Genomic DNA, 27,242 nt, shown 5'->3' on the forward strand with positions numbered 1-27,242 from the left:
TTTTGCGCCTAAACACTTAAAATTTTAGTTGTAGGTTACCTGAACATGAGTCAAACCTTTTAATATATATATACATATGCACATAAAGTTATGAACAGTACATAGAGCCCGAGCAAAGTCGGGCTGATCTGCTAGTATATATATATATATATATATATATATATATATATATATATATATATATATATATATATATATATATATATATAAAGTTATGAACAGTACATAAGACCAGAGCAATGCCGGAAAACCGGGCTGAATTGCTAGTATATATATATATATATATATATATATATATATATATATATATATATATATACATATATATATATTTATATATATATATATATATATATATATATATATATATATATATATATATATATATATATATATATATATATATATACAGAGTTATAATTTTTGGAAAAAAGTATTCCAGCAGAGTGCTTTATTATAAAAAATTCCGAAAATAAGAGCGTATTATTTATATTTTTTATTTGCAGAAAGTTTAGATTGGACAAGTCATCGGTATTGTCGGTTTCAAACCTGATAATAGCGGACCGTTTTAGATACTAATATCCAATTTTCTTCAGCTGACACTCATCTGCTTTATAACCGGAATAAGAATCATATAGATATAATAAAAGATCTCGTTCAAATCTCGATTATCTGAAACAACCCAAAATTTAAAATTCAAATAAAAATAAGGTAAAAATAGGTCGCCTATTATTAGTTTTGAAACCGACGATACCGATGACTTGTCTCATCTAAACTTTCTGTAAATAATATATATTTATTTAAGTGTGTGTGTATGAATGCTTTTGTGTGTATATGTATGTGTGTGTGTATCAGTTAATCTTAGAAATACCTCGTTTGTAAAATTCTTTAGGCTTTATGTTTCTGAATATTTTAGATGATTCATTATTCGTTTTTTTTTTCTAATTATTCGGACTTGAGTTTTATTCACAAAACGTTTCGGGCAATGTAAACTTGGATCCTATTCAGGTATATCTTGTCGAACTCAGGAATGTTTCTTTCGAACCTGCCCGGAACTCTTTATTTAACCCATGAGAGTAGTATGTTCTTATTCTGTCAGCCATGACTGGGTAGAAGTCATAAGTAATTTGCAATTGTATTTTGAATGTCGCCAGCACTGAGTATTGAACCATCAACCCGATCCCTCAGAATAGTATGACATAGAATTGAATTTTCTAAGTACGTTATCTACTACGCCACCTTGCGGCCATTTCTAGTTCTAGTTCGAGTTCGATATAAATATCTCGAGTTCTTCTTTTTTAATAAGTTCTTTGTTTCGGTATGAAGATATAGTTCCTTTTTTATTATTATTTGTTATAGATGCTTTCGGCAGACGCCAACGAGATTGCCCTCCTCTAAAATCCACAATTTACACTATTAAAAACTTTTCTCAGTTAATCTCATCGGTTACAGACTTAATTTACAGATAAAAAAAAACAAACTTTATATATTCACCAGTTACGTGAGACAGTCGCCATATTTTTCTCGAAGATGGCCACAAAGTAGGTGTTCAATTTGGTAGAAAGTTATAATTAAAAACTGATCCCCGACGATAAAAATCATAAACCTATTTTTTCAATTTTTTATTTTTTAATCTCAAAGTTAAGTTTGTATTTGATGAGATAATCCGGAAAAAAAAGTAGTGTACATTGTGGAATTAAGAAGTGGGGGGGGAGGTTTAGTTTTTAGTGTGAAGTCTTCCTTGCTATACATCTGATGTTAGCATACCCATGATATAACATTAAATAATGATTATATATATATATTTTTTTACATAAGCATCACCACTTATAAAGGCCAAGAGGCCACTCGAGGACAAGGGTTAAAGAGTGTACAGTAGAAATTGAACAATATAGTAACCGTTAATAATGGAGATTCGGTAAATTTGTTAACTTATATGGAACGACTCATCAAATACTTGTTTATATTAAACTTGAAGACAACCATATTGTAATCAGCTGGAAAGCAGAAAAATGGAAGACAATTCCATAGGCGTGCAGTTCTAAGAAAGAAGCTTGCCTCATGGAATCTACGCTTAGGTTTAGGTACAGATAAAGAGTGGGGGAAACTAGTGTTAGTGTTTTCTGCTAGACGGGCGTTTCTTGTGAAAGTTTGGCGAGGCGGGGACCATAGAATGGAGCTCAGCCGAGCATCTGCCATGAAAATAACGATCAAGTAGAGACAATCCTGCAACATCTCTTCTGTAAGAAAGAGGTTACAGGGAAGAGAAAAGGACATCCCCTACAAGACTACGAAGTCTATTTTGAACTCGGTCAAGGCAATATAAGTCCTTTCTAGCAGCTCCTGCCCAGATGTGGCAACAGTACTCCATCCCTGGACGTTCCTGGCTCTTATATAGATAGAGAATTGCATAAGCAGTGAGATATCTATTGGATCGATAGAAGGATCCCACCATTTTTCCAGCGGCCTTGGCAACGGATTTAAATGTACGTGTTCCATTTAAGATCAGGAGTAAAGATCAAGCCCAGAATCTTGTCAAAATATGAGGCCTCCCCAGGAAGAGAGACATTCATTTCAATTGATGCCAGACGGGTATCAGAGCGTTGATGATGTAAAGATAAAAGCTTGGTTTTAGATGCATTAAAAGTAACAGGCCACCTCTTTCCCCATTGTACCACTTGCTCAAGATCAGACGAGAGATAATCAGAGAGAACTTGGTCGTTTACGGCCATAGATAGTAGTGTCATAAACATAGCTGTCTACGAATGATGTAAGGATATGATTTGGAAGATCATTAATATAGATCAGGAAGAGAGTTGGCCCCAGGATAGAACCCTGAGGGACTCCAGCATTATTACTAGGAGCTCCTGATCTCTGCCCATCAACCACTACTCTTATGAACTATCAGAGAGAAATGATTTAATAATTGAGAAGACATTTCCAGCTATACCGTAGCTGGAGATCTTGTGAAGTAAACCTTTATGCCATACTCTATCAAAATCCATTGATATGTCAAGAGCAATTGCCCTAGAAAGGTAGCCTCCGTCGAGAGATTCGCTAATCCTATGAGATATAACTGTAAGCACATCTGCTGTAGATATAGCAGAACGGAAAGCATATTGCGTGTCACTAAGAAGGTTATTTTTGCTAAGATGGTTGATTATTTCTCTATTTAACACAGATTCCAGAAACTTACTCATGACGCACAGGAAACTTATTGGGCTGTACTGTGAGAGAGATGACCGATCACCTGAATTCTTAAATACGGGGCATACTAATGAGATTTTCCAAGGTGACAAGAAGTAATTCTCCTTTAGACAACGTTTAAACAGTTTTGTAACGATGGGCGCTAGTTCTGGTTGAAGTCTTTTGAGTACTATAATTGGAATACGGTAAAGGGGCGGTTGCTTTACTGGAATCAAGGTTTTTGATTAGCTTGGCAACATCACGTACAGATATTTGTATATCACATAGCATGTTTTCTGATACAGGAGGAAATATTGGAGGTTGGCGGCCTTGGTCGCAAAGGTTAGAATTAGCTGCAAATTCTTGGCAAAGAGTTTGGCTTTGTCTGATGCTGACGAGATTACCTCAAGTCCATTTATGAGAGTTGGGATAGAACACACGCTTCTGTTCAGGATTCTGTTTACTATTTACCAAAACTGGTGGGAACTAAGCCACAGCTCAGCCTATTTGGACTTGACGGACTGAGTATACAACTCTCTTGCGTTCTTTATTACTTTTTTACAGTGGTTGCTGGCAGTTCTGAAAGCGGCTTTAGTCTCAGTACATCTATTACATTGGAAGCAATGGAAAAAGTGATTTCTATGCGCAATGGCAGCAACACATTGCGGAGAGAACCACGGCTGGCTGTTTGGTTTTTGATGGAATTTTTTCGAGGGTATGAACGGTCTATACCTACAATTAACCATTCATATATTTAATCCATATTTCTTTACAGTGTAATGAGTTGTAGTGAAAGTAGTTGTGGCTGATAGAGGAAAATGAAGATAGAGAAAGTGTGCGTGAGAGAGGGGGAGATAGAGAGAGAGAGAGCGAGAGAGAGAGAGAGAGAGAAGGGAGGGATATTGTTGACTTTTCCAACCCACTCTCTGATATCATAACTCAAGCAGAAACGTGTGGGTGACCTAAATATATACATCGATAAAACAGAAGAAAAACTAGATTTATCTTTTGTTTGTAATGATCAAGTTAGGTTGAAACTGATTGTCGAAACATTATGCAGAATTTATTTATGAAGATAGACTGCGGAAAATCCTTCTTGATATATATATATATATATATATATATATATATATATATATATATGTGTGTGTGTGTGTGTGTGTGTGTGTATGTGTGTGTGTGGTGTGTGTGTGTGTCTTCGATAACTTTATAGAAGCAATCTTTATTTCCTTTCCAGTCAATTAGTAGTGAGAAATTACATATATACAAGAATATAAATACAAAGAAATGTAAAAATCTAACGAGTCTTTAGTTCGAAATTACAGGCCAGACGGAACGAAACCAAATTGTAAGGCGCATCTTTATAATTTTTGTCTATTTCCTATATCATACTATTTGACGCGTCTGAAACTCGTGGCAAACCTAATATTATATGCAAATATGTTTTTATCCTATAAGTCTAATAACTAAAACCCTCGCCTCACATTCTTGGTGCAAGAATGATTTTGTGTACAAATGCTGAAGAAATATATAAGAATTAAGTAATATTACTTTTGCATTCAAAATCTTCGTATTTCTACTGGAATATACATGGATATTCGAATTTATTATCTTTCAATTTCTTATCTATTTACTACAACTAGTTCTTCGTTGAAGTGTAGTAGTTACAGGCTCGAACTATTAGATTGCTGTTCCAGGTTCGATTTCTGTTCAGACTAATGTATAACTTTCATTATAATCTTTGGAAGTGTATGAGTTCATATATCCTTCCCCTTGTATACCACAAGACACACCTGAAGAATAGTACTTCCTCAATACTACATTTTACACAAAAAGAAGGTCGGAGGCTACATAGACCGAAACGTTGCGAAAATAACACTTAAAATGATAAGAGTAGTCCGAATAATCCAACTAATGCGAGCTTTTAATGATATCGAAAATTCTCCATTTAAAAAATCCTTATACTCTTCTTTGATCACATTTATATATATATATATATATATATATATATATATATATATATATATATATATATATATATATATATATATATATATTAGCATGGGTGCCCAGCGTTTCCCGGATATTTGGAGGTGGATGTTGAGCAAAAAAAAAAAAAAGCGGTTAACTTTCTTAACTTTGACCTTTATTATGACCCCTTAAAATTTATTCTTTTGGGCTCAACTCAAGTTATTAAGTAAGATCCATGCCCAACAAACCTATATCTAAAATTTCAAGCGTGTAGACCCAAAATTGTCGGAGGTGTTTGGTAGAGTTCTCAAAGGTCGAATCGTTGAACTTTGACCCCTTAATCGCCCAATTTCCGGCCAAAAACCGATCACATAGATTTTCCCAAATCTCAGTACCCTGTATATCAAATTTCGAGTATGTAGACTAAAAATTGACAGAGTTATTGCGTAGGGAAATGTACACAGACACACAGACACACACGTTCACGTATATATATATATATATATATATATATATATATATATATATATATATATATATATCTTTTTATGGGTTTAAAAATTAAATAGAAGGTTAAATAGAAGGTGAAACGGTAAATTTGTCGGCCTAAAATAACAACACTGCAACTTTATTTTAAAATTTTTATGGAAAAAATCAATTCTGGTAATATGATGATTATGTGATAGAGCTGACATCTATACAATGTAATTGTCTTGAGTTTCAATCATCGCCTCGGGAGCATGCCTTTTCCACAAGCACCAGCGGGAGCTCACCGGGAGCTCGGCGGATGGCGGCGATCAGACTGGCTTTAGTGCCGTGAGAGGTCATGTTGGTGATAGCCTCAACGTATGGGGACAGTGAAAGAAGGGTACAAAGTCGTAGCACTCTTTCTAAAACCAAGCCTGAGTCTCATTGTACTTGTGGGTCGGCGCCGCGTCCTACTGCTACACTCATGGTCTGCCATTGGCTACCTGATTGCACCAGGGGGTCACCACCCTCTTCAGCACATCCAGCTTTGGTGTTGGCTTTCAAACCGACCTCGAAGATGTGAGGTGGCACGATGTAATACCAGAACCGTGTCCGGAAACTTTGTTGAGCTGTGCCCTCAAGCCTTGAACCGTCCGTATCTGCATTTTGAGGGTGATATCATAACTTGGATCGGTAGAAAACATCAGTTGTACAGCGGCGCATCTCCGATCTCGCTCGTTGAACATTGTGTCACTTTCATAGATGATAGAACGCACTTATCGCTCTTGGGATTTGTACACAACTGGCTAAATAGTAGATGGTCTGCAAAAAAAAAAAAAAAAAGAAAAAAGAAAAAGAAAACGGTTTTCATCAAACAGAAATATAATCATATCTTTTCTAAGGTTACAATTTTATCCTCCGCGTATAATCTCGCGTTCGGTTGTGTAGGTAATCTAGGAAGAGGAAACTTCCAACATCACACCAATTTTTCTCCGCTTATCTCGGAATTTTCTAGTTGGCCTACAGTTATTGCCACTGTCATTCATCAATACACAGGAGGAATTTTGTTGAAGATTGCGCAAATATTACTTTTGCAGGTACTTTTACAAGACGTAATCATTGTTTTTACTGATCTAGGACTTGTCACAAGGCCGCGTCGGCATCTTTCGGCTGTTTCCGGAAGCATTTGAAAAATTGTCGGTAAAGTAGTTACTACATGTTATGGGATTTCAGTATATGTTATTATTTTTATGACTATTGCTATTTTTATTATTTCAACCTTGAGGGAATTAACTTAATTTATGACAAGTTTTGAATAGACGAGATAAAGATTATTCGTCCATATTATCAGATGATTCAAGGTAAAAATTAAGTTAATACACTCGAGGTTGAAATAAACACACACAAATATATATATAGTAAGTTATAAAAATATATATGGCAATTAAGCTACACAGAATATTCCGCGTTTCGTTTTCGTGAGAATTCATCAGGCTTATGCAAAGAGTTGTGGTTACATCTTGTTTTTATCTACACACATGCTATTGAATTTCTAGTTAGCCAATCAGCTTCCTAGTTTCCACCGCGCCCATCCTAATCAACCAATGAGCGGGCACTTTCAGGACAAAGGTACAGTTAACCTTAGGTTCATCCCTTCCTTTATGTGTGTTTTCCATGCGAAGAGTAGATATCTAAGTAAGCTGAGCTATTTTCAACATAAGTGTAGTTGGATATAAAAAAGACGACGACTAGCTCTAGCTATATATTGAGTACTGTTGAAGTTAATACTGAAAATTTACGCATAAAATTATATTTTCGTTTATTAATTTATGTGATCAAATGAAGTAGTCATATATATATATATATATATATATATATATATATATATATATATATATATATAATGATTAATGGAAGAATTCGTTACTGAATAGTGGTTCATCTCTCTTAATCCCCGTAGACACTTTATGTTTTGAATAATAAAACAAATTCGCGTCCGAGATAACCTCCATGCAATATACTGTAATACTTTCTCGTTTGCAGGCGAAGATTCAGGCAATTCATCTTTAATTTCATTATGTTTTTTCTTTTCTTGTATAACTATCGACCTTTTTTTTTACACAGTGATCACCACTTATCAAGGCCCGGAAGCCACTAAGGGATAAGGGTTATTGCAAGTACATTACGTTAGTGAGGAGATTTGCTGAAGTGTTTACTTAAGGGGGCGGTTCATTAGGAATTTGTTAACATTGGACTTGAAGACATCCAAGTTGTAGTCCGGAGGGAAGCAGGCAGACGGAACAGAGTTCCACAGGCGTGCAGTTCTAAGAAAGAAGCTTTGTTCATGGAATCCGCGTTTTGATTTAGGCACAGATATAGAGTGGGGAAATTTTTCACAGTGGATTCAGCTAGACGGGTGTTTTTCGTGAAAGATTGGCGAGGGGGGACCAGAGATTGGAGTTCAGACGAGCATCTGCCATGGAAATAACGATAAAACAAGGACAGGCTCGCAACGTCTCTTCTGTGGGAGAGAGGTTACATCTCGGGACATGTTACTTTGTCCTTGATACCTGCAACATTACTCGATTAAATTCTGCCTACCTGGGCGGTGTTTAAGCTAGTATAAAATAGCAACTGTTTAAAAAAAAAAGTGCGTTTATTGAACATTTCCGGATTTTCTATGAATTTGAAAACAATTAGTATAAAATGCTATCGTGCGCGCTGTTATTTTCTGTTCAATCCGCAAAGGACATTTTTCGGTGCATTTTTCTGAATGATAGCTCCAGATGGAAAGTGGTGTCAAGTGAATATCTTAATCACCGCCGAAAATATTCTTGTCTTGAAATGCATCTGTACAAGTTCAGAAAAGGATCAGTGAGGTAAAATAGCACGAGACGCACTTAAGCACGCACGCCAATTAAAATACCATTTTTCGACATTCCGGTTCCTGCGTTTCTTTTGCGCAGAACGACTAAGCAGAAATATTGAAGAATTCAATTGTGCCAATCGTCATATTCTTAAGGTAATTCTTTTTCGTCGGAATATCACGAGTTGTACAGCTGAGTGCTATCCAAAATTAAAATAAGAAAGGGTCATTCTTAAGACACGTCCCTTCATTCTGTGCCTTTAGTGGTGAATATTATTTAAGACTTAAGCGTGACAGATTATAGAACTGATTTGGCGTATTTAAGTTAAGAAGCGGCAATTCAAACTCCGTGTTCAACAACGTAAACCCTATTTTAATCGTAAACGTGACAGAAAAACAAACAGATAGACAGAATCTTAGAGATACGCTTGAATATATAAAAAATAAGTTACATCCGGTCAATCTGTTATTTAAAGACTAACGTACAAGACAAACGAAAATACTATTTCACAAGAAACTCTAGTTAACGTCAGTACCCCTAAAGGTGTTAACTTATACATAGCTTAGAGGGAGAAAATAACTAAAACCAGTATCTTATGTGCGACATAAATAAAAACTGTAATCTTTGTAAGATCTCAGTCAACCCAGTGATTATAGACCCCCCCCCAAAAAAAACGGGCCCATGAAAAATTAAAAAAAACAACAAACTATTCGGTGAAGATATCCGGTGAACCAAGTGCAAAAAAATCCAAACATTTGCGCTTAAAAGAACAATGAGGACCCTAAATAGATTTCTTGGTGGAAATCGCTGGTTTATGTCTGGCATCCGGTAGGATGACTCATTACCAGGCAAAACAAAAAGATAAGAACATTTGAAGCGTGACTTATTTTATAACAGATGAAGATACGTAATTTAACTTGCGCGTATAATGATGTCAGTATGCAGTTAATCAACAAATAAAGAAAATTCTGAACATTTGAAGACGTACCTAAAATAATAATTCTATAAAATACTAACGATGTTTACCCGTTGTTGCCCGGTTAAATATTCAATCAACTATTGGTAAACAGATAAAATTGTAAGATAAATAAAGAGAAAATCATATATATATATGTATATATATATATATATATATATATATATTTATATATATATATATATATATATATATATATATACACACACATATATATATCCTTATATCCTGGCTTGAGGTAGTTGCCTGTCTAGCCGCACTGATGAGCTGTGAAACAGCGAAACAGTACTGTATGTGGATGACTATATATATATATATCTATCTATATATCTATAAAAACAGAGATGTGTGTGCCACAGACGATTTCTGATTGGTTAATCCAATAATCACATCTCCTAAAAAAGTATAGTTCTTACGCTCTTAACTTTACTATAAAATATTTTGGTCTTATTTATTGTCCATCTTGGAAGGGTTTAATTTTTTTCTAACTTGCCATTTACAAATTAGAAAAATACGAAACTTACAGACATCACAATCCAACCTCCGACTCAACGTCCGCCATTCACACAACAAGAAAGCAAACGCTGGACAGATTATTAGTACTACTACTACTACAAACAATACAGCACGAAAACACGCGCACACACGCACACACACTCACGTCCACTACCGTCCTTGGCTACGTCACGTTGTTATGGCAACACGATAAATACACAGTAAATTTGATTTTCTTCATTTCTACGCAAATATTACGCAAATATAAATCATATAGAATATCTGTATGAATATAATTACACGTAATAGTTAAATAAAGATGATCATCGTATAAGAGAACCGAAAAAAAAACTAATAGGGAATTTGTATAAAGTTGTATTTTCTTTTTAAATAAATAGAAAAAGGGGTGTTGATAAGACTATCGATACTTATACAGTTTAGTGACGACATTAAAAAATGGAAATATTGAAAAAAAAATTATTGTACGTAACTGTTATAGACTGAAGTTCTCCGAAAAAAAAATTCACTTCATTTGATCAAGTAGCTTTGTTCTTACAGCGAAAAAACAATTATTTATCACGACGACGTCAACGTGGCCATTTTGGAAAAGTACCTAGCAGAGTACCTCCATTTTAGGCCAAATTTCGCAATCTAGCCTTTTTTTCTCGCCATATTGAGATGCGCACCGCACAACACATCTGCAATTTTTTTACGTTTTTTTTCTTTTTTTTTTTTTAAATCTGCAATTTTTTTGCGTATTTTTTTTTTTAAATAAGAATACTATTGAATATGCAAAGAAATTGAAGAATGCAAAGAATTGAAGAATTTTTATACGAGATTATTTTCGAAACATGCTCAGTTGGACACGCATGGATAACTTCGAAACTTCGTTTATTTACTTCTGTTACAAATTAAAAAAAAAAAAAAACACCCCAAAAATGGCATCTGTCTTCGCAAAAAAAAAAAAATCTCATTCTGGTGGTGGGGGGGGAAAGGGCTAGATTGGCCTAAAATGGAGGTATTCTGCTATGTACGGCAGTTACCTGCCCTTGGGGAATTCCTGGGCCTGCAATAACATTTCCAAAATGGCCACGTTGACGTAGCCGTGATAAATCATTGTTTTTCGCTGAAAAAAAAAACTACTTGATCAAATGAAGTGAAATTTTTTTCGGAGAACTTCAGTCTATAACAGTTACGTACAATAAAATTTTTTTTTCAATATTTCCATTTTTTAATGTCGTCACTAAACTGTATAAGTACCAGACTATCAATACACACAAAAAAATATAGATTTATTTTTGGGTAAAGTTCCCCCGGGTTTTCCTTTCACTTCAGTAAATAATGGTCTTTTGTTATATATATGGCGTACTATTATCCTTATATATATGATGTTTATGTTTATATATATATGTATAAGTGATAGTGTCTGTGTGTGTCTGTGCGTCTGTGTGCATTTCCCTACGCTAAAACTCTGTCAATTTTAAGCCTACAGATTCGAAATTTGATATACAGGGTACTAAGATTTGGTAAAATCGATGTGATAGGTTTTCGACAGAAATTTGGCGATTAAGTGGTCAATATTGAACAATTAGACCTTTGACAACTCTACCAAACTCCTCCTACAATTTAAGGTCTGAACACGTGATATTTTATATATAGATTCCTTGGACATGGATCTAACTTATTAACTTTACTTGATCCCTAAACAATAAATGTTAAGAGGTCATAATAGGGGTCAAAGTTTAAAAAAATTGACCGTTTTTCTTTTCCTCAGCATACACTTCCAAACACCTGGGCAACGCCGGGCACCGATTGCTAGTATATATATATATGTGTGTGTGTGTGTGTGCGTGTGTGTGAGTGTGTGTGTGTACATGGGTTTATATATATGTATATATATGTATATATATATGTGTGTACATGGGTATATATATATAAACATGGGTATATATATATATATATATATATATATATATATATATATATATATATATATATATTAGGGTTGGGATGATGCCAATATTTTTTCTTTATCCGATACAATTACTGAATCCGTATTAAATTCCCGATTCCAGTTTTTATAATGCTCTAAATATTTAACTATAAAGTTGCCATTGTCTTCAGTTTACTATAAAAATACATGTTAAATGTGCAGATATTTTCTCAAACGTAAAAATACACATATAGAGGGTGATCTATCGATTTTAGTTTTACTAATAGTTTACAAGCGATAGATACTTATTATTTTAGTATTACTATTAGCAGTAGAATATTTTTCTTTAAACAAAATCAAATAAATAAGCCAATTAAAAGAATACCCCCTAAATTTCCGAATGTTTCGATTCCCGATTCCGATTCCGGATAATCGATCCAACACTAATATATATATATGTGTGAGTGTGTGTGTGTGTGTGTGTGTGTGTGTATGTATGTATGTATGTATATAGATATATATTAAATAAAAGTCATATTGTGTGATTTCCTTCCTCATAAGTTCCAACACGGTTTTGCAAATTTCACACAAATGTAATTTATATGTCTGGCAGTGTTCTTAGATATATTTTATATACAGAAATTCATCCGATAAGCATTGGAATTACAAAAAATCAGATAATAAAAAGAGACTTTCTTCTCTTATAGATACAATAAAAATATTTTAGGTGAATACCTTACGTTACACCGGTTTAACCTGGGTTAGTGGAACGTAAGATGTTGCCGTTTTTTAAATCTACATTTTTTTAAATGTAAAATAAAGACTTACAACTATGTGTCGAAAGTGCACATTTTTTTTTCAACTGTACATTCCATTTTGATGATGTTAAAATATATAAATAGAAATAACTTGGACTAAAACCAAAATAAATAAAATATAACATAACTTTTTAAAATGAAATGTATTTAAAAAAAGGAGGACCTTAAAGTTGTATGCCCAGTTCGTCAAGTCCAAAGTAGCTGAGCAGCGGCTTGGTTTCCACCAGTTTTGCCAAATAGTAAACAGAATCCTGAACAGAAGCGTGTGTTCTATCCCAACTCTTATAAATGGACCTTAGGTCATATCGTCAGCATCAGACAAAGCCAAACTCTTTGCCAAGAATTTGCAGATAATTCTAACCTTTGCGACCAAGGCTGCTAACCTCCAATATTTCCTCCTGTATCAGAAAACATGCTATGTGATATACAAATATCTGTATGTTATGTTACCAAGCTAATCAAAAACCTTGATTCTAGTAAAGCAACCGACCCTGACGGTATTCCAATTATAGTACTCAAAAGACTTCAACCAGAACTAGCGCCCATCCTTACAAAACTGTTTAAACATTGTCTTAAGGAGAATTACTTCCCGTCACCTTGGAAAATCTCATCAGTATGCCCCGTATTTAAGAATTCAGGTGATCGGTCATCTACATCTCAGTACAGTCCAATAAATCTCCTGTGCGTCATGAGTAAGTTTCTGGAATCTGTGTTAAATAGAGAAATAATCAACCATCTTAGCAAAAATAACCTTCTTAGTGACGCGAAATATGGTTTCCGTTCTGCTATATCTACAGCAGATGTGCTTACAGTTATATCTCATAGGATTAGCGAATCTCTCGACGGAGGCTACATTTCTAGGGCAATTGCTCTTGACATATCAAAGGCTTTTGATAGAGTATGTCATAAAGGTTTACTTCACAATATCTCCAGCTACGATATAGCTGGAAATGTCTTCTACATTTATTAAATCATTTCTCTCTGATAGGTTCATAAGAGTAATGGTTGATGGGCAGAAATCAGAAGCTCTCAGTATTAATGCTGAAGTCCCCCAGGGGTCCATCTTGGGCCAACTCTCTTCCTGATCTACATAAATGATCTTTCAAATCACATCCTTACATCATTCGTAGACATCTATGCTGATGACACTACTATCTATGGTAGCACATCTAAGACCGTAAACGACCAAGTTCTCTCTGATTATCTCTCGTCTGATCTTGAGCAAGTGGTACAATGGGGAAAGAGGTGGCTTGTTACTTTTAATGCATCTAAAACCAAGCTTTTATCTTTACATCATCAACGCTCTGATCCCCACCTGGCATCAATTGAAATAAATGGCTCTCGTCTTGAGGAGGCCTCATGTTTTGACAAGCATCTGGGCTTGACCTTTACTTCTGATCTTAAATGGAACATATACATTAAATCAGTTGCCAAAGCCGTTGGAAAAATGGTGAGATCCTTCTATCGATCCAGTAGATATCTCACTGCTGATGCAATTCTCTATCTATATAAGAGCCAGGTACGTCCAAGGATGGAGTACTGTTGCCTCATCTGGGCAGGAGCTGCTAGAAAGGACTTATACTGCCTTGGTAGAGTTCAAAATAGACTTCGTAGTCTCGTAGGGGATGTCCTTTTCTCTTCCCTGCAACCTCTTTCTCATAGAAGAGATGTTGCAAGTTTGTCTCTGCTTTATCGTTATTTTCATGGCAGGTGCTCGGCTGAGCTCCAATCTATTGTCCACCCTCGCCAGACTTTCACAAGAAATGCCCGTCTAGCAGAAAACACTATCACTAGTTTCCCCACTCAAAACGTAGATTCCATGAACGCCTGTGGAATTATCTTCCGTTGTCCTGCTTTCCAACTGACTATAATATGGTTGTCTTCAAGTCTAACGTAAACAAGTATTTGATGAACCGTCCCATATAAGCTGACAAATTTACCGAATTTCCATTATTAACGATTACTATATTGTTCAATTTCTACTGTACACTCTTTAACCCTTATCCTCGAGTGGCCTCTTGGCTTTGATAAGTGGTGATGCCTATGTAAAAAAAAAAACGTTAAATAATCCTTCTTGAATTAATTATGAAAAAAAAATTATAAATCAAACGAAATCATTAAATTTTCATAAAACTTTGTCGAGATGGTCTCATTACCTTTAAAACAATGATTACTAAACTTCCGATCACTGACGAGTTGATCTTCGCCTTGTGTTCTCAGATTCTATTGGTTCGATTTCCAGCTCCTTATATTTCAGTACTTTATGCTGGTTTGCGAAGATGTTCATTGATATTATTGCATCATTATTTTCTAGCTAGGTTTTTAAGTCATGTCGCGGTTAGCTCCCGTAGCTTTTGGCTTATAACTTATTATTCCACTTCCAATGTCATCAAGTACATCTAATTATTTATACATTATTTGAAATAGTTCCAGGAACACCAATCACGATTGTACCATTATTGTTGTCGTTACTTTGTAGGTTTGATTTATTTTAAATGTTAGGTTCGATATCACTTTTTCTTCTCCAATCTTCAAGGAAAAACGGCTAGCCAGGAATTGAATGTTTCAGGAAAATGAGTAGTTTTGCAGAAGAGAGAAAAAAAAATGTACATATTTATTTTAATGCATTTTTAAAAGTGTATATATAGACATCGAACAACCCAACCTTCCCATACGCACACATATTTGTCCTTCCCGACATGGGTAGGATTCAAAAACTGTCTTTTTCGCACGATCTATGACTTTTTCTTTTCTTACATTTTTATTTCAATTATCCTGAAGATGTCCTCTGAAATAAGGACGAAACGTTGATTTTTTAATAATTTCATTCGGTTTTTCTATTTTTCTTAAAACATAACGTCAACCACCGCTGGTATTTTTTCATTCCTTATATATATATATATATATATATATATATATATATATATATATATATACGAGCAAACAGTTAATAAAGTATGTTAAAAAAACACCTTGAAAAAGAGTTACAAACATATTTAATCTGAAAAGGAAACATTTGATAAGTGGATGGTCCTTATTTTATATATATATATATATATATATATATATATATATATATATATGCAGGGTGATCCAAAAAAACAGAGGACATTCAATTGTTTTTCTGAGCATTTTACAGTCAACGGAGAAAAAAAAGGCCACAGACTCTAGTGTTTTGATGTGATGTTTTGAATATAATAAACTATTTATGACCAAAGTTTCATTTCATTCGGACAAAACGTTAAGTAACGAGGCCTAATTAGTGTTGGGGCCCGTTTCTTTTGGGTAACACTGTATATGTATAATTAGTTTTTTTTGAAAAACAAATCCACAAAGTGCTCAATTATAAGGAAAATCCTTAAATAAGAGCGTATTTATATTTTCTATTTTGTTTACAGTAAGCTTTTAGATGAGAAATGTCATTGGTACCGTTGGTTTCAAATCCGATGATTAGGACCGTTTCAGATACCCATATAAAACTCTCTCCAGCCAATACTCACCCTGATCAATGACTTTTCCCATCTAAAACCTTCAATCAGAATCAGAATTGGGAATCGAAGGAATGAGAAGGGAATCTGAAAAAATGTGCTTATTTTCAGATGCGAAACGTGATTATTTGTACTGATGAAATTTGTTTTGGTGTAAAACTTCATTTTCCATGGTTCATATAAAAACAAAACAATGAATATTTATTGATTTTAAACTAAAAAAAAAGCGTATAAATTACGACAGAATCAAAATCAGAATTATTAATTGTATCGGAATCAGGAAAATATTGGAATCGTCCCATCACTAATATATATATATATATATATATATATATATATATATATATATATATATATATATATATATATATAAATAAAATGGGTTAAGGAATTCCATCGAAAGAAAGATGTATATTTAAATAAGGGGGTGGTCACCAACAATGTGTATTTTTTAACATTATTTTATTATTCCGTGTCTTGGTTTTTCATTGAGAATTATATTTAAATCATTGTAATAATGTTTTTTAATCATTGAAATCGTTTTTAACGCGTTTCAGACGTTCTGTGAAGCGTCCTCTTCAGAAATTATTTTCAAAATGTGTTGGAGATGTAAAAATAGCATTTTCGTAGTTCATTTGAAATGTGTCCAAGAGGTGGAAACGTGTAAGTGTCTACTATTCATTGGAATGTTCAATTATTATTACTGTTTTATTGGGCTGTGGTCACTCCTGTCTTGTGTTTCTCTCTCTCACTCTCTCTTTCTGCCTGTGATTTTTTCTTTTCCTTTAGGGTAGGATGTGTGTGTGTGTTTTCTTTTATTGGTTTGAAGAATGTGTGTACTGTTTTATAGCATTATGAAGTTATTTGCTTCCCTAGGAAAGTGACTGTGATCCAAGGTCGTTACTAATGTATATGTGTGAGGAGGGGGGAGAACTAGCTCTTCTGAAATAAGGGTAGGGGTGCTTTCATTCTATTTTGATGTTTATTTTTTGGATTCTTAGATTTTAGTATTGTGATTTTTCGTTTCAGTCTTAACTGTTCGGGTGTTCTTTATATTATGTTTGTTTAGATAAAGGGGTGTATTTAAAAATATGTATAGGGGATTTTTTAATGTTTCTATTTATTTGTCTTACTATGTGGGTTTGGCCAGACCCAGGATCGGTTCCTAGTGTGGGGAAGATCTCGTTCCTCAGAAGGGAGGGGCCTATTGGAGGGGTATAGGTATGAGAGGGGGGATAATAGAAGGGATGATAGTTGTCTCAGTCATGAGAGATTTCTCCTCCACTGACTGAAGGGGGGGGCGAGGTGTTGGAACAGATATTATACTATGGTTCTAGGTGTTTACTAGTGTTGTTGGTTTCGAGGTTAAGTTGGTATTGTTCAGTGTGTTGTATTAGAGATAGGGGTGTTATGTCTGTGTGTGGTTGTATGCGCGCGCGTGTGTGTGTTTTAATGTGTCGGTTCTGATTTATGTGTGGGTGTGTAGATGTATATGGATGTGCATGCGAGTGTGCCTTGCATTTCATGTTTTTGTGTGTTGATATTAGGCTCTGTTTAGTTCAGGAGTGAATCTTGTTATAAAGTTTTTTTCCTGTGTAAGTAAACAAAAATAATTGTCTGTTTGGAAGATTGGCATTATTTTGAAGCTGTTTCCACTGCATGTGTGTACGTGTTTTGAAACATAGAGGTGTCTGTTATTTGCAATTTTGATGTTGCTCTTATGTAAGGCCACTCTATTGCTGAAATTTTTGGTGGCGCCTATGTAGGATATAAGTATACTTTGATAATTATGTTTCAGTTTGAAGAAATATGGTATAATAAAATGATGGGGTGTTCGTTCGGGCCTGACGTCCATAGAATGGAAATATGTCACAAAGTTTAACAAGGTTTTTTAAAATAGATTCGCTGAATATTGTGATAAGTGTTTCAGTGTGAACAGGTATGGTATAATAAATTATGGGGTTTATATATTTTATTTTTACTTTCATCATATTTTGCTTTGGTTTTGATACGCCCAAATTCAACCCAAATTTACAACCCTTCCTTTTCATAACCTATCATACTTTCATAAATCAGAGTTCATTTTCTCTAGGATGCTTTTGAACCCAGCCAATGACGGGTAATTTTGCTAGTATATATATATATATATAAGTGAAGGTGTCTGTCTGTCTCTGTGTGTGTCTCTGTGTCTGTATGTCTACATTTCCCTACGCAATAACTCTGTCAATTTTCAGTCTACAGACTCGAAGTTTGATATATAGGATACTGATTTTCGGCCAGAAATTCGGCTGTTAAGGGGGTCAAAGTTCAACGATTTGACCTTTGAAAACTCCACCAAACACCTCCGCCAATTTTGGGTATAAACACTTGAACTTTTAGATATCGATTCCTTGGACATGGATCTAACTTAACTTGATTTGAGTCCAAAACAATAAATGTTAAGGGGTCATAATAGGGGTCTAAGTTGAAAAAAAATGGACCTCTGCGGTCTCTCCCAAATTACTCAGACAGTTTCTGGTCTAAACATTTGAAATTTTGCATAAAGAGTATTCAGAGATGGTGCAAACATTTTAATCGATTTGGATCGAAAATTTGAGCTACCAATATATAAATGTATGTATGTATGTTTGCATGTCTGCTAAAACTTAAGACAGAGGCGACAGATTTTCACAAGATCAGTATCGTTTTGAAGCCTGGCCCTTCAGACATCGAAAAATTGACTAAAAACATTCATTTCTTCACCCTCAACTGGGCACTTTTCAACACTGTTGGGTCACTTTTTTCGTCGATATTTTCGAAAGTCATTCCCACTTTTCGATTGTGTAGCCTTAATTTAAACCTACGTCACCTCCGGTTTCGCGGTGGTCGTAACAGCAAAGACGTCAGGTTTTTTTCCACTTTCTTTTTATTTTGCTCAACACACACCTCCAACCACCCGGGCAACGCCGGGCACCCATGCAAGTATATATATATATAATTAATTACTCATAACGAGGTAATGTTTGCATTTAACAACATAAAATTAAAGCTTGTTTTGTGACGTCATTCAATTTTAATTGACTATATAATTATTTCTTGATCATAATGATTTATTCTGAATTATCACAAGTAGCGTATCACATCAAGTCCAAGCAAAATAATATGGCCACACATATCAAATCGTAGAAGGTTTTCAATGCAAACAAATTAAAAGAAACCTAGTTGTCTTCTCGTGTTTCGACGGAAAAATATCACTGAAGAATTATAAAAATACTCAGTATATTTTAAAAGCGGTTCTAGGATTGGATTTATTCGTTATATATGGTTATAAATAAAATCGCACAAATCTTTGTGGTCATAGCTGGCACTTTTGCTGGGAGCAAAGTGTAGTTTCTGTTCCGGCAGATCCTGTACTTTGTGACCATTGCTCTTGTAGCAATTGGTTGTTGGTACATGTAGGGACAACCCTATATGTACCATCCCCTTCCCCCTTTCACCTCACATAAAAACTGACCTTGTGTCATACTTTGCTCACGTGGGGAAGCAAATAAATATCTATCCATTTTTATGCAAAAAATATTGCAGCACGCATTCTCAGATCGCAAATATTCTCCCCGCCCTCCCTTTAGAGGTTTGAATGCTGCTTTCCTATCTCGGTCTTTTCATCCCAGTTGATGATTCACGATAATTTTGTGTGGTAAGAAATGATGATGGTGTCACCCATTTTATTGTGTTGCGGGGGTCATAGGAGTTTTATTTCAACATCAACCTTAGCAATTTTGATTTCCTTGGGTTTGTTTAATATTTTATGCATATTTGGTTCTATAACTGTTTGTATTACTTAATTTTATGTACGACATGTCTGCGCACTCTAGTATATTTCGTAACATTTCAGTTAATTTTATCATCCAATTTTTTGTAACACACGAAAAAGTGGTGATCCAGGAGCGCAGGGAGTTATTAATTATACCATTTCAGTTTCCATGGTTCCATGTTATGCCTCTTTGTGTTTTACGTCTGTAACAGTTTCTGTGTCCAATTTGTATTTGTAGCTCATGTGTCTATGCTAATCCCCACATTCAAGGGGTTTTCTTAATATTTCATCCATTTCCATTATTATTATACGTTGTATCTTCTCAACTATCCCACTGATTCTTATCTCTCCCATTCCCTTATCGAAGTTTTTCGGTATTGTTCCAAACGTTCCTACTATTAGTGGTGTTATCTTAGCTTGTTTTCATTTTCCATATCCCCTTGAACTCTGTGGCCAGCCCATTGAATTAGCCCCTCATCTTCGTCACCTTGATCTTCACTGTGTGGTCTGCTGAAACGGCAAAATCTTACAATCTGGCAGTTTTTTTTTCTTGGCGATGAATATGATATCTGGTCTCTTTGCTTGCATTATTATTATTATTATTATTATTATTATTATTATTATTATTATTATTATTATTATTATTATTATTATTATTATTATTATTATATAACAATATTATTATTATTAAATAACATTAATATTATTATTAAATAACAACCTACTTTCAGTGATTGCAAGAGAATAGATTGAATGGATGGTTAGGAATGAAATGAATAACGAAAGTAAAATTGATGAAACTAGCTCTGATGAAAGAACTGAGAGAGTGGAAGTGCAGAAGGGAAATGTAAACGATGATGGGAGACGGACAACTGAGGAGGTATGGAATCCTATGGTTAGGGGAAGTAATGAGAAAGTGTTTGAAGGATCTAAGGCAGATGAGATCATTGACTCTGAGACAATGGAGCCAGTGAAAGGAGCAGATGTATGGAGAAGTGGTGATGAAGTTCGAACTTTGACTTCTGTAGAAAAAAAGTACTTCAGAAGTTAAGAGAGGTTCTTCTTAGAGACGATATCATAGAGATTCCAAGTATGAAGAGTAGTGATAGGCGGAAGGTGAAAAACGAGGTAAAAATAATTCAAGGAGTAATTCACAACATCATAAGAAAGAACATATCGATTACGGAACTTAACAGGCTTCTGTATGCAGCGTCATACGTTATTGCGAATCCTCTTGGCTTATTACAGAAGAAAAAGGGAGAAATGAAGGATAGAAGGCCACACTGGCAGAAGCTGCTTGAAGAAAGTATTAAACGGTGGCGGAAAGACATTGTTAGAATCGAAGAAATAATAAAAAGAGTTAAACCAGGACAGAAAGCCAAGTACGAGCTTGAAAGGAGGTATAGATTGCTGGAAAAGGGAACGATGAACGTTCTAACAATATTGAAAGAGAAGGTCTACACTGGTGGTATGAAAATTAGGAACTTTGTTGGAAAAAGTGTTGCATTTTGGCAGAACAACCTTTTCCGGAACAATCAGTCTCAGCTGTAGAAAGAATTAAATGGTAGTAAACAGGCGGGAAATAACACTCCAAATGCAAAAGATGCAAGGAAGTTCTGGAGTGGGATTTGGTCTGTCGAAGGGCGATATAATAAGAAGGCTAGCTGGTAGGGAGAGGTCAGAGAAAGGCTATCAGAAATGCAGCAGATGAAGAACGTTGAGATAACCATCGATGACGTTAAGGCTGTCATACGAAGAATGACAAACTGGAAGGCACCTGGTCCAAATTGAGTGATGGGCTTCTGGTCGGGAGATGTCTCTGATTGGCTTGTGAAGGGAAGAACAACACTGACTAGGAAAGATCCTGCAAAAGGAACAGATGCCAATAATTATAGACAAATTACATGTCTGCCATTGATGTGGAAACTGTTGACTGGAATATTCGCGGAGAAAATTTATGAACATCTAGAGAGTAATGGTGTTTTTCCTGACGAACAAAAGGGGTGCCGGAAAGGTTCGCGAGGTACTAAAGAGCAACTACTAATTGATAAAGCAATAATGCAGGATGCGAAGAAGAAGAAGACGAATCTGAGCGTAACATGGATCGATTACAGAAAGGCTTATGACATGGTTCCTCATTCATGGATACGTGAAACACTATTGATGATGAAGGTTGCTGAGAATGTGGTAGGGCTTTTGGAGACAAGTATGGCTAAATGGAAAACGGTGCTGACAGAAAACAGAGTGGAGATGGGGCAGGTTGGAATTAAACGTAGGATATTTCAAGGAGATTCGATATCGCTGCTTCTTTTTGTAATGATAATGATGCCACTGAGCATCCTCTTGAAGAGAGAAAAACTGGGGTATAACTTTGGATCTGGTGACAGACGCCTCAACCATCTATGGATGATTTGAAAATATTCGGTAGAAATGAAAAGGAAATGGAGAGACTGGTAGAACTTGTAGAGACATACTCAGAAGACATTGGGGTGGATTTTGGGATTAGTAAATGTGCGGTGCTGGTGATGAAAAGAGGAGTAAAGGTTCATTCGAATGGAATAGTGCTGCCAAATGGAGAAATCATGAAAGAAATAGAAGATACAGGATATCAGTATTTTGGAGTGTTGGAGGGTGTAGGCATCATGAACAGAGAAATTAAGGAAAACGTCAGGAAGGAGTATCTTAGAAGAGTGAAACTAATTGCAAAGTCGAAACTGTATAGAGGAAACCTAATGAAAGCAGTAAATGCATGGGCAGTCAGTGTTTTGAGATACAGTTCGGCATTTTAGAATGGTCTGACAAGGATTTGTATGCCATGGATATCAAAACAAGAAAAGTTTTCGCAATGTTTGGTATATTTCACATTTGACGTAGCGTAGCAAGGCTGTATTAAAAGAGGAAAGATGGTGGGAAAGGATTGAAAAGTGTAAAAGATTGTGTTAGAACTGAGGAGATGTCGTTGAAGGAACATGTGGTTAGAAGAAGTGAGGAGTAGATGTGGGAATGAAGTGGAGGTATGTGAGACCAAGGCTGATTATGTGAAACGTATGGATAGAGAAAGGGCAGGGGAACTGGCTAGGAAGAAAATGCAAGGAAGGTTCTTCCAGGATACAGCAGAAGTGACTGATGAAAGATCATGGCAATGGCTTAGAGCTGGGTATCTGGCTAAGAGTACTGAAGCTTTTGTTTGTGCAGCACAAGAGTAGGCATTAGGAACGCGATTGTTCAAAAAAGTGGTTCTAGGAGAGGAAATTGCTGCAGAATGCCGGATTTGTGGTAAGACCTCAGAGTCAATTGTGCACCTTGCAGCAGGGTGTAGTGGACTTGCCCAGAGAGAGTACCGTAAAAGACACGATCGCATGGAACACCGGATATATTGAGAGGTGTGTAAGAGGGTTGGGGTGAAGTGTGCTGGAAAATGGTTTGAGGAGGTGGCTGATGAAGTGAGAACAAGTGAGGATGGCAAGGTAGAGGTATGGTGGGACAAAAGTGTCACAACGACTAAGCAATTTGAATATAATCGTCCGGATTTGGTCGTCATTGACAAGGTCTAAAAAACTGGCAGATTGTAGACTTCTGAGTACCCTTGGACAGGAATTGTGAGAGAAGGAGAATGAGAAGTGGAGCAAATTATGCTCCATTGGCCTTGAAAATAAGGCGTATACACGGGGGTAAAACACAAATAATCCCGGTCGTAGTTGGCACACTAGGAGTAGTATCAAGTCGTCTGGAAGGACAATTGAAAAAACTACAAATCCCCGATGTTTTAAGCGGCCTTCAGACCTCTGCAATTATAGGTACAACCAACATCCTTAGGGAAACCCTTGATCTTTGAAGCTCCTGGTTTGAAGCCGGGATTAAGGGAAATCCTCTGGAAATGAATCCCATCCCTGTCCAGAGAGGCGTTCATAAACGAAATCAGAATTATTATTATTATTATTATTATTATTATTATTATTATTATTATTATTATTATTATTATTAATATCATTATTATTATTAATATCATTATTATTAATAATATCATTATTATTATTTTTTATTATTATTACTATTATTATTAGTATCACCATCATTATATTATTGCGCTTATCGCTCCGTCCGTTATCATGCTGTGCATCCCTAAAAAAAGGAAAGTCAAATATTCTAAATAAACCTTGTCACCCTAAATATATATATAAAAAAACTGGTCTCGCTGTTGAGGCAAAGCTAATAAAAATGATTTGTCTTTCTTAGCCTTTTGGCTAAGATCAAAGTGTAGTATCTGTTCTTCAGGTGCTACATTTCAATTTCTTCTCTCTCAGTGGAAGAGAAAACCTTTACGACTAAGACAATTTTTTCTCCACGTTAAAAACAACCCTGGTGTCTAAATCTGTCCCGTGGGGAGGCATTGTGAATAGGTACTATGTTTAATGTAACAAAGTTTTAATATTAAAAAAGTAACTGGAAAAAGTCATTTCTGATTTAATTACAAAATGCCCTAGAAATGTCACTTCTGATTAATTATAAAATGCCCTGGACAATTTCCGTTCCGATTATTTTTTTTATGTTTACTTGCCTCCCAACAAGGGCGGAATCGGACATTAGGTCGGTTAAAAATTTAGGGGGAGACCAGCTCCCCAAAGGGGCACTCTGGTCAATAATAAAAATAAAAATTGTATCAGTAATGAAGGATTTCTCCTCCATTAACAAAGACCAAAAGGGTGGGGATTTAAGTCACTGGAATGCTGAAACAGATTACACTCAGAAATTCATGTTGAAGCAATGGTTGCCTAATCACTAACTGTGTTAATGTTTCTGTGTAATACTTTTGAAAAGCTGCTGAAACAGTTTATTATTTAAACATTACTTTATTTCAAGTATATTTTAAGCAGTGGGTTACGGGATATGAAGTCAGTCCCGGAAATTACTCAAACCGTTTACGATTTAAATATTACTTTATTTCATGTATATTTTTAACAGTGGGGTGGGGGATATTAAATCAGTCCCGAAAATGGGTGAAACCGTTTACGCATTACACATTACTTTATTTAATGTATATTTTTAACATTGTGGCGGGAAATATGAAGTCGGTCCCGGAAATGGCTGTAACCATTTACGTTTTGGACATTACTTTATTTAATGTATATTTTTAACAGTAGGATGGGAGATAAGAAGTCGGTCCCGGAAATGGCTGAAAAAGTTTACGATTTATACATTACTTTATTTCATGTATATTTTCCACAGTGGGGTGGGGATTATACGTCAGTTCCAGACATGGCTGAAACAGTTTACTATTTAGACATTACATTATTTCATGTATATTTTTAGCAGTGGGTTAGGGATATAAAGTCAATCCCGAAAATGACTAAAAAAGTTTACGATTAAGATATTACTTTATTTAATGTATATTTTCAACAGTGGGATGGCGGACATGAAGTCAGCCCCAGGATTGAATGAGATGTGCAAATATATACTATCAGAAAGCGTCGCACAGTAGTGTATGAGATAGGTGGAAAGCATATAGTAGCAAAATACCCAGCGTCACCCGGGATCGAATGAGGTAGGTGAACGATATATATTAGCAGAATATGCGGCGTCACCCGGGTTTGGATAAGATAGGTGAAACATATATGCTATGAGAATACCCAGAATTGATTGATTTGTTTGTAATGAAATAATAAACCCAGGCAATATATCAAAGTTATCATTTAAGTAAGGAGGGGGACATAGTGGGATAAAGTTATTAAAATTATTGTCGAAATTAATAACATATCCAAGAATTATAAAAAATGATGAAATGCGAGTTAATTGATTGGTGTGTTTGAAATAAAATAATCAGCATAGACAATAAATCAAAGTTATTATTTAGTAAAGAGGGAGGTGCGAAAATATGGGTTAAAATTATGAAAAATGATTGTCGAAATAAGTAATATATCCAAGAATTAAGAAAAATGATGAAATGTTATTTCATGCACTAGTGTGTTTGTAATGAAATAATCAGCACAGACAATATATCAAAGTTATTATTTTATTAAGGCGGAGGGAGATAATGTGGGTACAAATTATGAAAAATGATTGTCGAAATTAGTAACATGTCCAAGAATTATAAAAATAATGAAATGGAGGTTAATTGATTGGTTTGTTTGAAATGAAATAAGCAGCCCAGCAAATATGTCAAAGTTATTATTTTAGTAAGGTTGGGCGATAATGTTGCTTAAAAATATTTTAAAAAATATTGTCGAAATTAGTAACATATCTAAGAATGAAAAATGATGAAATGTGAGTTAATTGATGTGTGTGTTTGTAATGAAATAATCAGCCTATACAATATATCATAGTTATTATTTTAGTAAGGTGTGTAAAATGGTGAGTTACAAATGATGAAAAGTTATTGACATAATTAGTACCATATCCAAGAATGTATTGCATATGAAAAATACCGCTGTAGAATTTCCACAGGTCCCGCTAGTTATTATTATTATTATTATTATTATTATTATTATTATTATTATTATTATTATTATTTATTAATAATATAATTATTATTATTAATATCATTATTATTACTATTATTATAATTATCATCATTATTAATATAATCATCATCATTATTATTTTTATTATTAGAAATATCATTATTATTAATATTATTATTATTATTAATATAATTATTGTTATTATTAATATAATTATGATTATTATTATCATTATTATTATTAATATCATGAATATTATTATCATCATCATCATTATTATTATTAATAATAATAATATCATTATTATAATTAATATCATTAATATTATTATTATTATCATCATCATTATTATTATCATTATTATTAATATCATTATTATTATTGTTATTATTATTAATATCACTATTATTATTATTATTATTATTATTATTATTATTATTATTAGTAGTAGTAGTAGTAGTATTATGTTTATTATTATGTAAAGAATTTTGTTTGGATGCTATAACAATGACGTTGTATATAAAAAATACAGTTGGATACGATATAAACAAAAAAGAAGAATAAATTATATTGAAAGATTTCAATAGTTTTCAATTATAAATTCTTTTCCAAGGAAATATGTCAAACAATGGTGTTATTACCGTGGTGCTATCTGCTGTAAATGTTGGTGGTTCAGCTTATTTTCAGGAAGAGGAAAACATGTACAATCACCCGATGGAAATATGTTCATGCAAAAAGTCTGAAGCATTAGGTTCACAGAGAATCATAAATTGTTGTGAACGCGCGAAG

At 34.5% G+C, this 27,242-nt stretch overlaps 1 protein-coding gene and 1 pseudogene across 1 annotated transcript in view; one reads left to right on the top strand and one right to left on the bottom strand.

Moving 5' to 3' along the window:
- The window catches only part of LOC145291477 (parathyroid hormone/parathyroid hormone-related peptide receptor-like), a 1,157,133-nt gene that overhangs the window by 343,989 nt on the left and 785,902 nt on the right, over positions 1-27,242 (bottom strand). The window lies entirely within an intron of this gene.
- Positions 24,219-24,357, top strand: LOC145291729 (U2 spliceosomal RNA; annotated as a pseudogene).

This window comes from Euprymna scolopes, chromosome 12 (genome assembly GCF_053919585.1).
Source record: "Euprymna scolopes isolate OS-2025 chromosome 12, ASM5391958v1, whole genome shotgun sequence".
NCBI classification, from domain to species: domain Eukaryota; kingdom Metazoa; phylum Mollusca; class Cephalopoda; order Sepiida; family Sepiolidae; genus Euprymna; species Euprymna scolopes.